The sequence below is a fragment of the Patella vulgata genome, chromosome 9 (genome assembly GCF_932274485.2).
Source record: "Patella vulgata chromosome 9, xgPatVulg1.2, whole genome shotgun sequence".
Taxonomy (NCBI): domain Eukaryota; kingdom Metazoa; phylum Mollusca; class Gastropoda; family Patellidae; genus Patella; species Patella vulgata.
In genome coordinates, this window is record NC_065887.2 from 3897569 (window position 1) to 3914724 (window position 17156).

At 36.5% G+C, this 17156-nt stretch overlaps 1 protein-coding gene and 1 long non-coding RNA gene across 2 annotated transcripts in view; one reads left to right on the forward strand and one right to left on the reverse strand.

Annotated features, from left to right (window-relative positions):
* LOC126831588 (homeobox protein Mohawk) overlaps window positions 1-17156 on the forward strand; it is an 86858-nt gene that overhangs the window by 39265 nt on the left and 30437 nt on the right. The window lies entirely within an intron of this gene.
* LOC126831618 (uncharacterized) overlaps window positions 1-17156 on the reverse strand; it is a 37896-nt gene that overhangs the window by 3563 nt on the left and 17177 nt on the right. The window contains exon 2 of the long non-coding RNA XR_007684224.2: window positions 1000-1136. This is a non-coding gene — a long non-coding RNA (uncharacterized LOC126831618). The remainder of the gene's footprint in view (window positions 1-999; window positions 1137-17156) is intronic.

Genomic DNA, 17156 nt, shown 5'->3' on the forward strand with positions numbered 1-17156 from the left:
TTCTTTATTTTGAGTGTTTAGTTGTGAGTGTTTGAAGTTTTGACAAGAAATAGCCGATGAACGAAGTCTCGATTGTTAGTCCTTTTATTGAGGTTCATTTTAAATTGAACTTATTATTATATGGCCAAATGGTCTAATTCATTTAATATCCTGGCCATCTGATGGGCTAGAGAGCTGATTAGCTAATCCATTTAATATCCCGGCCATCTGATGCCGTAGAGGGTTGATTATCTAATTCATTCAATATCCTGGCCATCTGATGAGCTAGAGAGTTGATTATCTAATCCATTCAATATCTCTTCAAACTGGGGGTTGGATGGCCGAATGGTTAGCACAAGCATGCTGCACTGTATCATACGGTCTGTCATTGAGTCAACTGACGGGGTTTCCATTCCCGGGTTGTACGTTAGAAAAAGGTCGCCTTTCCAACCTCGTGAGTTTTCTCTGGGTCCTCCGGTTTCCTCCCACTGCTAAAGACCCCTACGCGCAAGCGAATTATTGAAATAAAATTGAACCATGTGTTTGTCCTGAAATGACCTAGTTTGTGTCGAGTGGACTTAAACCCCATTTCTCTCTCTCTCTCTCTCTCTCTCTCTCTCTCTCTTTTCCAACTGATGATGTAGAGAGTTGAATGAATAAATGTCTAAACAATAATTATATAACATTTGAAAGCACAATAAAAGACCTGCATTAGGCAGATTTAGCTCTTGTATAATGTATGTTTAACTTTTCTGTTTAAAGTTCCAGACAATGATAAACTATTGTATAAAATGGAAGGCTCCAGACTACCTATTAACCAGATAAACTTAGTGTATAAAATGGAAGGCTTCAGACAATGAATATTAGTAAATGACTACATAGTAAACTTTTCGCACTGACAAATTATAGATCTACAGTTAATTTAAATTTAACTCAATAAATTATTCTGATTTAGTTCTTACATAGTAAATCTTTAACACCAAGGGTAAATTTGTCTTTCACCTGTAGAAAGTTAATTACCTGTTTAACGTTACCTGTAGTTTCACCTTTCTCTTTGTAATCAACATATGTCAACTTATCATCAGGTACATAGATCGTGTTACCATTAACAACTGTAACCGTTAACAACAGGAGGGACCTCTGCTGACTGGTAGAACCTGAGACCAAATAATAACAAGTGACATTTTCAACATTTGTATAAAAATATAATTTTGACAGCATGTTCTAAAGTTACAATTTGATTTTAAAAGAATTCGTGGTATGACGTTTTACTGTAAGGGAGAAAGAAAGAAATTGGGTGTTATGCCCACTCAACACAAACTAGGTTGTTTGGGAACTTGCAAATCAGGGTCTTTAGCTGTGGGATGGAAAGACACATGAGGTGGACAGGCGACCCTAATCCTTGTCATGTACAAGCAGGGAATAAGGACCTTTGAATTTGACCCAATGGGACTTTCCTACAAGGTTCCATGGAATGTGACTCAAGTCAATGAGGCTTTGCTATAAGGGACCTGAAATTTGACTATAGTGGGGGCCTTACTATAAAGAATATGACTACAATGGGGACCTCACAATAAGAACCAACTGGGCTTTTAAGACAGGTATACATGTATATGTTTAAAAAGTAAAATATAGAATTAATAAAAAGGGCAAATAAATTTGATAAGTTGAGAAATTTGTGTAGATATTGGATACATGTCTGACAAGTGGTGGAGCCAACCATTAATAACCCATGTTCTGACCGACCATGATGAAATCTGTTTCACCTCTCATCATGAGATGTAAATATCAAACCTGTCAGTTCAAACTCTGTATGTGGTCTATCTATCTTAGGTCCAACTTCTCACTTAGTTAAATGGCAGAGTTTATGTTGCACTGGTGGCATTGTTTATACATGAAATGATACACAAACTCTTCTACATGTAACTACCAGTGATGGATAGAGAGAGAGAGAGAGAGAGAGAGAGAGAGAGAGAGAGAAATGTGGTTTAACATCCACTTCATAAGGACTGGGTCATTTCGGGACTAACATGTTTCAATTTTATTTCAATAATTTGCTTGGGAGGCAACGGAAGGACCCGGAAAAAACCACAAGGTTGGAAAGGTGAATCGAAAACCATGTTACTGGACTCATTGACAGACCTTATGATCTGACAGGCACAAATTAAACCATTTGGTCATCCAACCCCCACCCTCACGACTAGCGGAAGATAAAAGTGTGTTTTAAACACAACCGAACAACCTATCATAGATTGATGTATATATGTATGTTTCATTGCCTGGCAACCTATATTAGATTAGTGTATATATGTTGATGGGGGGGAGGGCCGAATGGTTAGCACATGCACGTTGTATCATAAGGTCTGTCATTGAGACAACTGGCGTGGTTTCAATTCCCCGGTTTTACGTAACACGGAGTAGGGTCGTTTGTCCAACTCGTGGGTTTTCTCCGGGTCCTCCGGTTTCCTTCCACTGCTAAAGACCCCTATACGCAACCGAATTATTGAAATAAAATTAAACCATATGTTAGTCCTGAAATGATCTAGTTTGTGTCGAGTGGATGTTAAACCTCATTTCTCTCTCTATATATATATATATATGTAGATTTTGTTGTCTGGCAACCTATCTTAGATTAGCTTATATAAGTATTTTTTGTTGCCTGGCAACCTATCTTAGATTAGCGTCTATGGTCTGTAGCCGTATCAAGTGGTTTTTACCTGATGAACATGCATCCCCTGCTGTTACACTACCTGGTTTCTGGTTGTTTTAATCTATATTATAGATAACCATTGATCAGGTGTTTATTACCTGTTCAATATCTTTATATATACACACTTATATCAACTAGGGTGGGCAGGATATATATACCTTGTACCTGGTTCAATATGATATCTACCTTTTTACCTGGTTCAATGTAATATCTACCTTTTTACCTGGACAATATAATCAGTAGAACCCCAGTGTACATTTCAGCCTGGATATTCTAGACTTGTTATAACTCAGGTATATCATCATTCTTATACTGCCCTTTGATTAATTTTCACTAATATATACCTGTCTGACATCATATTTAAATATATTCCTTCTATTTTCAGGTAAGATGTTATATGTATTATACAGATTAAACAGATATGTAAGTTATATTAATCATATACCTGATGTTATTGTACCACAGAACAATCTAGGTAACACCCAGATATACCTCATGTTGTTATACCATAGAACGATCTAAACAACACCCAGATATACCTCATGTTGTTATACCATAGAACGATCTAAACAACACCCAGATATACCTCATGTTGTTATACCATAGAACGATCTAGTTAACCTCTAGATATACGAACAATTACACAGCAGACAGGACACAAAAATAAAGACATCCTCAAATATATGAACATTCATACATCACAGCACACACAGGAAAATCACACAGCACACAGGAAAATCACACAACACAATCATACAGAACACAGGAGAATCACACAGCTCACAGGACAATCACACAGAACACAGGAGAATCACACAGAACACAAGACAGTCACACAGGAGAATCACACAGAACACAGAACAATCATACAGAACACAGGAGAATCACACAGCTCACAGGACAATCATACAGAACACAGGAGAATCACACAGCTCACAGAACAATCATACAGAACACAGGAGAATCACACAGCTCACAGGACAATCATACAGAACACAGGAGAATCACACAGCTCACAGGACAATCATACAGAACACAGGAGAATCACACAGAACACAGAACAATCATACAGAACACAGGAGAATCACACAGCTCACAGGACAATCATACAGAACACAGGAGAATCACACAGAACACAGAACAATCATACAGAACACAGGAGAATCACACAGCTCACAGGAGAATCACACAGCTCACAGGAGAATCATACAGAACACAGGAGAATCACACAGCTCACAGAACAATCATACAGGACACAAGACAGTCACACAGAACACAGGAGAATCACACAGCTCACAGGAGAATCACACAGCTCACAGGACAATCATACAGAACACAGGAGAATCACACAGCTCACAGAACAATCATACAGGACACAAGACAGTCACACAGAACACAGGAGAATCACACAGCTCACAGGACAATCATACAGAACACAGGAGAATCACACAGAACACAGAACAATCACACAGAACAATCACACAGGACACAGGATAATTACACAGGACACGGGACAATCACACAGGACACGGGACAATCACACAGGATAATCACTCAGGACAATCACTCAGAAATAGGACAGTCACTCAGCACACAGGACAGTCACATAGCGCACAGGACAATCACACAAAACACAGAACACAATAAGTCAATATCCAAACATCAGCGACTCTAGAGTACAGACTATAGGGATGACCTGTCCAACATCCCACATCATCTTCTGAAATCATGTCATCATTGCGGAGTACTATATCAACTTGACTATAAAATGGTTGTCTTGAAACTAAAAAAATATTCACTTGAGAACAGCCTTTATATGAAACATATTGAAACTTGTAGATGTCAGTGAAAACTTACATAATGTTTTTGTTGACTGTTATCCAATAACAAAGTGTTGTGTAGTGTCTTTCAAGTGTATATTTCATCAAATAGAATTACACTACATGTCACATTGGGTGAAAGACTTCAAAATACTGTAGTGTTGTGGGAAGTATCTATTTACAGTTGGTTTAAAGGTGGAGACAGAGAGAGAGAAAGAGAGAGGGAGAGATGATACACAAACAGTATTAACAACCAGTGATGGATATAAATGAAGAAATGTCCTAGGCTATTCCAATTACGAGGCCCCTCCCCAATCCCCCGCACTAACTACTAGAGAGTGTTTAAGGTCCACTCAACACTAGGTCATTGTGGGAGTAATATATGGTACAATTTTACATAGAGGTCTTTAAGCTTTCTCTGTTCTGTGAAAAGGACACCTGCACAGTTTTGTGTAGAGAGGGGGCATACAATTACCAGACATCTGCATGCATGAGAATATTCCACCCTCTCTCTCTCTCTCTCTCTCTCTCTCTCTTTCCTTCCCACTCTATTTCACCCACTCTCTCTCTCTCTCTCTCTCTCTCTTTCTCTCTCTCTCTCTCTCCTTCCCACTCTATTTCACCCACTCTCTCTCTCTCGCTAACTCCTTTTCGCCCACTCTCTCTCTCACTCTGTTTCAGTTCAAGCTTGTCTTAAAGTAAATTGCTATAATTGGCCCTGTAGTCTGATGATTTTACTTGACAAGCCGATATTAGTGTCAATAAATCTATTATTATAAGAAATATATCTTTGCTATCAGGCCAGGATTAATAATTAGCAGGAAGACTATAATGATTAGGCCATATTAATAAAATAGTCTGCTTCTCAAATCATCTCACATCACTTAAAAATGATTGGTATTATTTCAAAAAATAAAAGAGGGAGAGAGAAATGAGGTTTAATGTCCACTCGACACAAGCTAGGTCTTTTCGGGACTAACATATGGTTCAATTTTATTTAAATAATTTGTTTACAGCAGTGGGAGGAAACTGGAGGATTCCGTGAAAACCCACAAGATTGGACAGGCGACCCTACTCCTTGTCACGTACATGTGGGGAATCGAAACATGGCACTTGACTCATAGACCAACCTTCTGATTCAACATGCATGTGGTAACCAGTCAGCCCCACCCCCACCTCCCAAATAAAAGTTAAAAACGATCTCCTTAATTACAGGAAATATCTCTATAGAAATGTGATATCAAGTACACAACCCCCATAAATGTAAATGACATCATAAATGATACTGGATAATCATACATTCATATAAACAACATGCGATACTGGATAATCATATATTCCTATAAACAACATGCGATACTGGATAATCATATATTCCTATAAACAACATGATGAGATACTGGATAATCATATATTCCTATAAACAACATGATGAGATGAATGATACTGGATAATTATACATTCACATAAACAACATGCGATACTGGATAATTATACATTCATATAAACAACATGCGATACTGGATAATCATACATTCCTATAAACAACATGATGAGATACTGGATAATCATATATTCCTATAAACAACATGATGAGATGAATGATACTGGATAATCATACATTCCTACAAACAACATGCGATACTGCATAATCATACATTCATATAAACAACATGCGATACTGGATAATCATACATTCCTATAAACAACATGATGAGATACTGGATAATCATATATTCCTATAAACAACATGATGAGATGAATGATACTGGATAATCATACATTCCTACAAACAACATGCGATACTGCATAATCAAACATTCCTATAACCAACACAATGAGATAAATGTTATATGAGAATTCATTTAGTCCAGTAATGATCCTTTGACAAAATAAAAACCTTGAAATGAGATGTTTAGCTCAGTAACGATCCTTTGACAAAATAAAAACACAAAAATAAAAACCTGGTTCCGCCATTAGATATTTAGTAAAGATTATCTAAGAACCAGAATATATTGTTATGTCTGGCCTCAGCAGTAGTACGAGGAAGCTTATAATAACGGTCTTATAAAAATAATCTGACTTATAAATACAGAAACGGATGAACTGAAAGAAGACAACCTAGGAATGGATGATTAATTAATTATTGAATTAACCTATATACCTATATCTGTATATAATTAGGATAAAGAATGGGGTCAAGTGACTAATATATTAAACTATTGGGTCAATCTGACATCTCTGGGGCCTTTTTCACGAAATTTTAACTAAGATAAAATCCAAATTTTAGTAATTTGATTGGATAATATTAGACTGATTGTAGTGCTTAGCCAATCAAAATAGAAGTATCTACTAAAATTTGGATTTTATCTTTAGTTAAAATTTCTTGAAACAGGACCCAGGTTGTTAGTATGTATTATAAACTTGGTCAATTAATTTATTACACCCCCCACCCCCATCCCCTAGTCATGAAGATATGGGGGTAGGGTGGGAGCGAGATGGGGGTAAGATCTTGTACACTCTACAACCCCCCCCCCCCCCGGCAAGTCATAAAGACATCGTGTACAGTCATACTCTACGACCTCCTCCTGCAAGTGATGAAGACATCATGTACAATAATCATGATTTAATTAACGTCTACATGATATCTATCAGATCAATCTTCGTCAATCCAGATTATTCATCAAAAGTGGGGTTCATAATGCTAATAATATCCAACAAACTGGTTGCTCAAGAGTGCTAATAACATCCGAGATTGAAAATGAAATGGAGTTGGACGTCCGACTGTTCTGCACTGACTGGGCTAATGAATACGGGTATACCTCATGTTTTTCTTCCCATCTGAATGACTATACATTGTCCCTTGCCAAGCCATCCATTCTGCAACAATTACAAGAGGGACTACACCAGAAAATCCTAAAAAACTTTCTCAAAGTCTTACTCACTGAGCCACCAAGGCTCCCATGGAACTGGAACTTCTGGTAACAGAGCAGGGGGTCAATTAATAGAAATGAAATGTGGTTTAACGTCCTACTGTTCTGCTCCGACTGGGTTAATGAAGACGGGCATACGCCATACAGTGTGCTATGAGGGAACGAATGAACAAAATCTTTAGTGAAACAAAGTTCATTCCTTCAAAGCGCCAACCACCAAGCCTAAAAAAGATGCTAACAAGAGCAAAATATGATAGTCTCGAAACAGAGTACGCGGTAACAAAATGTGGACAAGGAAACTGTGGAACGTGCGATGACTTGATTGAAGGCAATTCTTTTAACTTTAATAAATTTTCATTTAAAAAAAAAGTAGTATGACAGTGTAATGAATTATACACTGGATCCACAATTGAATTACGGAGGCGTGTGACAGTACATAAACAGCATATAAAAGAGGAAATATAACGCAAAATCCCAATAAGTGGGCATATCACGGAGTGTGCTAAAAATAAACGCCACATTTTCATATTTTCTCCTTTTATAAACTGTCTGACAATAATATCACAAAATTAAGAATTATAAGAAGAGTATTTTATAAACAAATTCAAACCCAAACTTAACCAGTGATATTATTTCGTTTTGATATTTATGAAAAATTATTGTAACTATCTTTCCATAATGACGCTACATAATGACATAACGCCATTATCTATTATTGCCTTGAAAACCTGACGGCGAAACATGTAGGCATTTAAATAAAATTTCTTTAATGGTATTTTCTTTTAGAATGTATGATATCCTTTTACGGTGAGCACTCTTTTAATTTATATATATATATATATATCAATATACATCAATGACCTATACAAGGATAATATATATATATATACAAGGAATCTATACATATACATCAATGCCTGTCACTCGTGTCATGTCATCTGTCAGGAAGTAAAATTGTTGAGAATGACAGATTTTTCCTAATTGTCAATTTAAACTATTGAGGCGAGAGAAAAAACATCTTCCATCCATTATAACACATTAATAATGAATTGTCAATTTAATCATTAAATACTCCACTAAATAAAAACCTAATAGCCTATTAAATTTCTTGTTAAAAGAAAACTGATTTTATGACATGATTTTAAAATTGCTAAGTTCAATAGTTTTATTTCCTGTAACATATACCCACACAAACAAACTGACAGTTGATATGAAATATATAAATTATATAAGTATAAGTAGACGTTAAGTTGTTATTGATATTTGTAAGTCTATAGAAGGAAATACTTGTCTAAAACTCTTTATATACACCACTTAACTCAACTATAAATATTGTCTGTAAGATATGATAATCAGCAGTTTTAACTTTATATAACACACTCAAATATCATAATATAAATAATCTTAAAAGGGTATATACCCCACTCAAATATCATAATAATCTTAAAGGGTATATACCCCACTCAAATATCATAATAATCTTAAAGGGTATATACCCCACTCAAATATCATAATAATCTTAAAGGGTATATATCCCACTCAAATATCATAATAATCTTAAAGGGTATATACCCCACTCAAATATCATAATAATCTTAAAGGGTATATACCCCACTCAAATATCATAATAATCTTAAAGGGTATATACCCCACTCAAATATCATAATAATCTTAAAGGGTATATAACCCACTCAAATATCATAATATAAATAATCTTAAAGGGTATATACCCCACTCAAATATCATAATAATCTTAAAGGGTATATTCTCCAATTTGTTGTCAGTGAGATGATAATCAACAGTTTTAACTTTACTGACTGTGTTTTAAAGTTAACTTTATGGAGCAGGAACTAGATCACAAGCACTAGTTATCTTCTCCTTGTTTTGGTGGCGCTGCTCTATCAAAAACGTCGGAACTACGGTAGCCACGTGAGTAAGATGCTGACTCGCTAGTCTGGAGGTCGCAAGTTCGCTCCTGGTGTTGGTTGAGAAAGTTGATCAGGATTTTCCAGCGTGGTTTCCTCTCGTCATTTGTGCAGGACGGACAGCTGTCTAGTCATTCAGATGGGATAGACACATTGGGGGCAGATAAAAGATCGCTCGACAGTTCGAAATCGATATAAGAGTAAACCGTAGCGCCGCTGCCTTGGCAAAATTGCCCTATAGCATATTGTATGGCATATACCCGTCTTCATTAGCCTAGTCGGAGTAGGACGTTAAACCCCCATTTCATTTTATTTAAAACAGTGAGTATTATGGTAGTAATTGGAATATATCTCAGACTTGATGAGGATAATACGATATATACACCACGGTCCCTTGAGGCATGAAACTCGTTAAACAATCTCGTTATCCCATTATAACTAATCTGGAATATGATCTATAATGTTATTATGTCAGTGTGCCCTGGTGTCATGTCATCAGTGTCAGTAGTGCCATGTTATATAGGTATGAATTACCTGTGACAGTCAGGTTGTTTTTCTCTCCACGGTAATCTACACCGTCTATCTCATTTATATCTGACAAAAAACAAGTTCACTTTAACTAAATCTATTATATGAGATATCCGTGGAAAACTTGGGTTTAAGGATATATGGCTTTATTCATTGGAACCATAAAATATATGGGGTTGGGGGAGTAGGGGTGGATTGCCGAATGGTTAGCATGTGCGCGCTGTATCATACGGTTTGTCATTGAGTCAACTGGCGTGGTTTCGATTCTCTTGTTGTTCGTGACAAGGAGTAGGGTCGCCTGTCCAACCTTGTGGGCTTTTTCCGGGTCCTCCGGTTTCCTCCCACTGCTAAAGACCCCTACACACAAGCAAAGTATTAAAATAAAATTGAACCATGTGTTAGTCCCGAAATGACCTCCTAGATTGTGTCGAGTGGACGTTAAATACATGAACTGTCGAAATTGTACGCTCCACACGCTTTTATATTATTATTTTCTTGTTTGTGAATGACTCTTGTTCATTATAAACGGGTGGGGTGGGGTGGGGGGTGGATGGTCGAATGGTTAGCACGGGTGTGCTGTATCATAAAGCCTGTCATTGAGTCAACTGGCGGGTTTTCGAATCGCTGGTTGTACGTGACAAGGTGTAGGGTTGCCTGTCCAACCTCGTGGGTTTTCTCTGGGTCCTCCGGTTTCCTCCCACTGCTAAAGACCCCTACGCGCAAGCGAATTATTGAAATAAACTTCAACCATATGTTAGTCCCGAAATGACCTAGTTTGTGTCGAGTGGACGTTAAACCCCATTTCTCTCTCTCTCTCTCATTATAAACGGCGCTCTAAACCATATAATACACAAATTGTGTACTGATTATGAAATTTTCATTGTGTCTTAAATATTGGATATAAGGATGCTATAGTTTCACGGCAAGATAACAACATAAATATTGATTGAAACTGATCAATATTGATTGAAACTGATCAATATTGATTGAAATGGACCAATATTGAATTCTAATTTCATGTTTTAGCTCTCATGTGATACATCTTTATGATTATAATTATTCTGGCACCAACCAGCGAACCCAGGATTGTCAGTTCCATTATAGATACTGATGACTTTCGACTTTCTGCACTCTTCACGTTTAATATGAAGAAATTTTATTGCATAAAAAACCTTACAATGTTATGTGCATATACAAATAAAAATAATAGAAATATACATGAAACAAACAAAGGATACATACATGGACATAATTATACAAAGATACACAACTTTACAAAGACATGAATGAATTGTATACAAAAGCTCCTAAACATTTTAAAATTTCTATAGTTTTATTTATCATCAGTATTTTAAATTGTTGTAAATCATTCAGTTTATAAAAATTTGAATAGTTCTTTTCTTTTTTCGTCATGTCTTTTGCAATTTTTTATCAATTGAATTTAATATGACAGCAGCTGGTCTATAACATGTTATAAACATTATATGTAAATAAACCTAAAAAACTTAAACAGAAAGAGAGGTCTACTCAACACTAGGTCAATTTGGGACTAACATAAGTTTTTTTTTGATATAAATAATTTGCGTGTGGGATTATTTAGCAGTGGGGGGGGGGGGGGACCAGACAACCCAGAGAGAAATGGGTTTCATGTTCACTTGACAGTAACTAGGTCATTTAGAGACTAACATATGGTTCAATATTATTTCAATAATTCACTTGAGCATAGAGCTCGTTAGCAATGGGAGGAAACCGGTTAAAGAAAGGAAATTGAAATCTTAAATCTGTGGAAAAACAATTGATTACAACAACTGATCAACAACAACAACAACTGATCAACAACAACAACTGACTACAACAACTAATCAACTGACTACAACAACTGAGAGGGGTTTAATATAGGCTGTGCCTGTTCTCCAATCCTTATTCAGATAGAAATCTAAATAAAATATTGTTTATAAAAAAACCCAACAACATCTGATATGTGGACTAGAAGAAAACACTGACAAAAGAGAAACAAATTATACCAATAAACTCATTTGACATTTGCACCAGAAAAAACCCATCAAACTTGGAGAAACTGTTTATAACACTTCTTATAACCATCACTAGAAATATACCAAATGACAAATGAAACCTTCTCACTGCCAAAAAAATCTCACTGCCAAAAAATCTTCTCAATGCCAAAAAAAAACCTCCTCATTATCAATGTCTTTTTTACTTCCTTCATATTGAATCAGACAAGCAGAATATGTTGAGCTAGAATTTACTTTGACATGAGGTAGATGAAAAAAAATAAAAGTAATTGTTTTTTTATTGACACTTGTGTCTGTTTCTTGTATTACTGGGATATAACAATTACAGCTCGTTAAAACTGGTCCTGGTGTTTTATGGATATAAAAAAATTACAACTCATTAAGATGTTTTATTGGGGTCATGTTTTATGGTTAGTGTTGAGGTTATAGTCAATTTATTTTGTCAATGAAACAAAGAGAAATGAAGTATAATGGGGGTGGGGGGTTATCATCCTATTATTCTGCTTAATCCAAGCTAAGATATGAAAGAGAGAGAGAGAGAGAGAGAGCGCGTTGATGTCTTATTGACACAAATTAGGTCATTTTGAGACTAAAACATGGTTCAATTTTATTTCAATAATTCGCTTGCCACCACCTCCACCGAGTCTGACACTTATACCTGAGCGTGTGCATCACTCACATGTTGCTAGGGAACACCAGCGATCATTCATTCATCTTTTTACAAGCATAATACATTTATAATGGTGGTTACATCAAAATTTATGGGATTGTAAAAAAAAACAGTTTCTCTTCCCTGTTTCCTCGTCAATCATTTTACATGTTATAGTTTGATTTATAAATTGGGATAACGTCATATCTTGGTGATTCTTAGATAAATCGGGATAACGTCATATCTTGGTCTTCTTAAATAAATTATTACATGCAAAAAAAACACTGGCTGGTTAAATACTGAAGTGAAAGCCGTTAGTTATGGTCTCATTGTTCTTTATGATTAGAGGGGTTCGGGTGATCTAGTGGTTTAATGTGTGCGCTCTGTCACTGAGTCAACTAGCATGGTTTTGATTCCCCTATTGTACGTGACAAGGAGAAGGGTCGCCTGTCTAACCTAGTGGGTTTTCTCTGGGTCCTCCGGTTTCCCTCCACTGCTAAAGACCCCTAGGTGCAAGAGAATTATTGAGTGAATGGACGTTAGATCTTTCTCTCTCTCTCTATCTCTCTCTCTTTTTTGAAGTTTCAACTTCCATGGTAGTGTAGTCTATAAGGAATTCTCCAATCCCTCGATACAACCATCATAGACTGAAATTGAAACCAATAATCTAAAAAAATATGTTTGTATTCCTAAATAAATAAAATTAGAGCTAATGAATGAAATGGGGTTTGGTATTCTACTTTACTCCACCAACTAGGCTAATGAAGACGGTAATTGGAGAATGGATGATATGTATGTAATGTTAACAGTGATTAGACATCTGGAGTGATTTCTGTTATTGTTGGAGTTGTGATTTATATGAAAGATAACTCACATATACTGACTCAATCGACCCTATTATTAAACTATGATTTTTGTCTGGGCTGCGTTACTGTAGGATTTCATGTCTCGAGATAAGTGATGAAACTATTATTGATGGAGACGTGTGTCAAGACCAGAGGTCATTCTGAGGATATTATATCTGATCACGCTGACTTGTAACTTGGGGTTCCTGTGTTCGATCCCTGTGTCGACAGAGAGATTTTCTGGCATGGTTCCCCCCTTCTCAATAATGAAGAATGAAGGTCTTGGCAAGGGACAATGTATAATCGTTTGGATGGGATGCAAAACCGAGGCCCCAAGTACACATTGACATGCACGTAAAAGATCCCTTGGCAGTTGGATTTTAATATTAGGGTAGGCCGTAGCGCCGCTGTCCAGGCAAAATTTCCATCATAGCACACTGTATGGTGTATGCCTGTCTTTATTAGCCCAGTCGGAGCAGATCAGTAGGACGTTAAACCCCATTTTATATCATTTTTAAAAGGGTGTTTTCAGATGTGAATAATGCGCATATATAATATATCAAACAATATTAGCACAACCATAAAGCTGAACTACTTTGTTTCCCCTGTAAACGATGAAAAGATAAAAGGTACGCGGACACAAATTGATTTCAACACTATAGTTTGGTAACATTTGTAAAGTACTTTTCACTTATCTTGGAGTTCTTCATAAATAATATCTTTGTATGTATATATATCTATCTAGATGAATGCTTTTTAACCACTATAATTATTCATATATGTACGTATATAATTCATGTAGAATTCCTCATATATGTATGCTCTTTAACCATGTAAAAAAATAAAAATTGTGCCTTTGTCACAAAGAAGAAAGGTCAATTTGTTTTTTAATTTTTAATATCAAAGTGAATCATCATGATAGGGTAGAAATAAATTGACAATTTACCTTCGTGAACTTGTGATAAGATGAGAAGCATTCATGTTTTTTTTCTGTTAAAACTCGTAAAATCATTGATAAAAAAAATGGATGTTGGTTTTTTTTTATTAAATATTTTTTGCACCAGTTTTCATGAAGATGAAATTTAAATTTTTTGTATCAGGCTTCATAAAGATAAACATTTAATTTTTTGTATCAGATTTCATAGAAATAAATTTTTATTTTTTTCATCTGTTTTCATAGAGATCAATTTTAAATTATTTAATGAATTAAATTTATTAGCAAGTTGACTAGAAATAGGTTGAATATGGAGAATGGAGACGGGTCAGTGGATATGTCACATTTTTTGGTAAATTCTCTTCCAGGACACTGCACACATATACAATCACTGAAAATGAAATGTTAGATTTTATTGTATCAATTTCAATACACCTGTGAAAAAAGAAAACATTTGATGTGGTAAAAGAAACAAAAAACACAAAAACCCTACATTTACATACATGTACCACGTCTAATTATGAAAAATGAAATGGGGTTTAATGTCCTGCTTCTAGGAAACAATTTGGCTCATGAAGACCGACATACACTACTACACAGTGTATATACATCTTGGCTAATGAAGACAGGCATACACTACTATACAGTGTATATACATCTTGGCTAATGAAGACAGGCATACACTACTATACAGTGTGCTACAAATGAAATAAAATGGGGTTTAACGTCCTACTGCTCTGCTCCGACTGGGCTAATGAAGACAGGCATTCGGCATACAGTGTGCTATGAGGGGAATTTTGCCCGGGCAGTGGCACTACGGCCTATTCTTATATCAAATTTCAACTGCCAAGGGATCTTTTACGTGTACGCTAATAATACATGAGACCTCGTTTTTTATCCCATCCGAACCACTAGACAGCTGTCCTTGTCAGGCTCTCCATCCTGCACCACTGACAAGGAGAAACCACGCCGGAAAATCTGGATGAACTTTCTCAGCCAACACAGGGAGTGAACACACGACCTCCAGGCTAGCGAGCCGTGTATTACAAGTCAAATGTTGTCTAGACAGCAGAGTTTTCGCTTACTTCTGATCTGGTGTGGTTCCCTCCTTGTCAGTGGTGTAGGGCCTGGCAAGGAACACTGTAAAGTCGTTCGAATGGGACAGAAAAAAAAAACAGAAGTCCTGCATGTACACATTGGCATGCAGGTAAAAGAACCCCCTTGACAGTTGGAACTCAATATAAGAATAGACCGTAGCGCCGCTGTATATGTCCCTCATAGCACACTGTATGGCAAACACATTTTTATTATCCCAGTAGGAGAGAGAGAGAGAGAGAGAGAGAGAGAGAGAGATGGGGTTTAACGTCCACTCGACACAAACTAGGTCATTTCGGGACTAACATATGGTTTAATTTAATTTCAATAATTCGCTGTGCGCGTAGGGGTCTTTAGCAGTGGGAGGAAACCAGAGGACCCGGAGAAAACCCACGAGATTGGACAGGCGACCCTACTCCTTGTCACGTACAACCGGGGAATCGAAACCACGCCAGTTGACTCAATGACAGGCTTTATGATACAGCACGCACATGCTAACCATTCGGCCATCCAACCCCCCCTAGAAGAGTAGGAAAACATGTCTGTAATATCTACCGGAGGTATAAGTGTGTATTTAACAGACAGGTGTGAGATCAAACTCAATTTAAAATACAATGTTTATTTTAACGGGTGGAATACTTTTACTCTACCTAACTTGACTGTGTGAAGAATTTCAACAAACGGACTTAATAGGATTTTAAAAGCAGACATATTATTTTGGTTTGTTTGATGTGGAGAAGCCATGTTGTATAGTTAATCATACATGGAGTTTGGTGAAGGGGGGAGTTTATTAAACATAGTTTGGTGAAGGAGAAGTTTATTACACATAGTTTGGTGAAGGGGGGGGGGGGTTATTAAACATAGTTTTGTGAAGGGGAAGTTTATTACACATAGTTTGGTGAAGGGGGGAGTTTATTAAACATTGTTTGGTGAAGGGGGGAGTTTATTAAACATAGTTTGGTGAAGGGGGGAGTTTATTAGACATAGTTTGGTGAAGGGGAAGTTTATTAAACATAGTTTAGTGATGGGGAGGAGGGAGGGGGTATTGTGTCTAACAGTATATTTAACATAGTTTGGTTAGAGAAACTAAATCGCTATACTTTAGCACCTAGAAATTGACACAAATGGGTCGCAATGCATATAATAATGGAATCTGATTATAATATCAATGTATATAAACTGATTTACATTCAATCATTTCCGTTTTTACTCTGATTTCTCTGGTTTCCTCCCACTGCTAAAGACCCCTACGCGCAAGCGAATTATTGAAATAAAATTAAAGCATATGTTAGTCCCGAAATGACCTAGTTTGTGTCGAGTGGACGTTAAACCCCATTTCTCTCTCTCTCTCTACTCTGATTTCAAATCAGTTATGTTTGGTTCGGCGAAATACGCGGTGAGTCCAAATTGAATGGCAATCTTTGACATCTGGTTATTCCAGTCTACACCGGTAGCATTCTCTCGTGGGGTATGTTTAGTTACCAGAGATTTTACCAATCCAGATTGGGAGGATTCAAAGATTCAAGGTTTTATCATCTAGCCTGGAAATAAGGCACCTGTCACAGACAATGTCAGGCACAGATTCAGGCTTTGTCAGGCACTAAACCTCTGGTGCCTGTCATTTTGTCCAGCACTGATTTGTGGGTTTTTTTGATATTATTAATACATGTCTGGCACTAAGTTGAAAATGTCAGGTACTATTTCA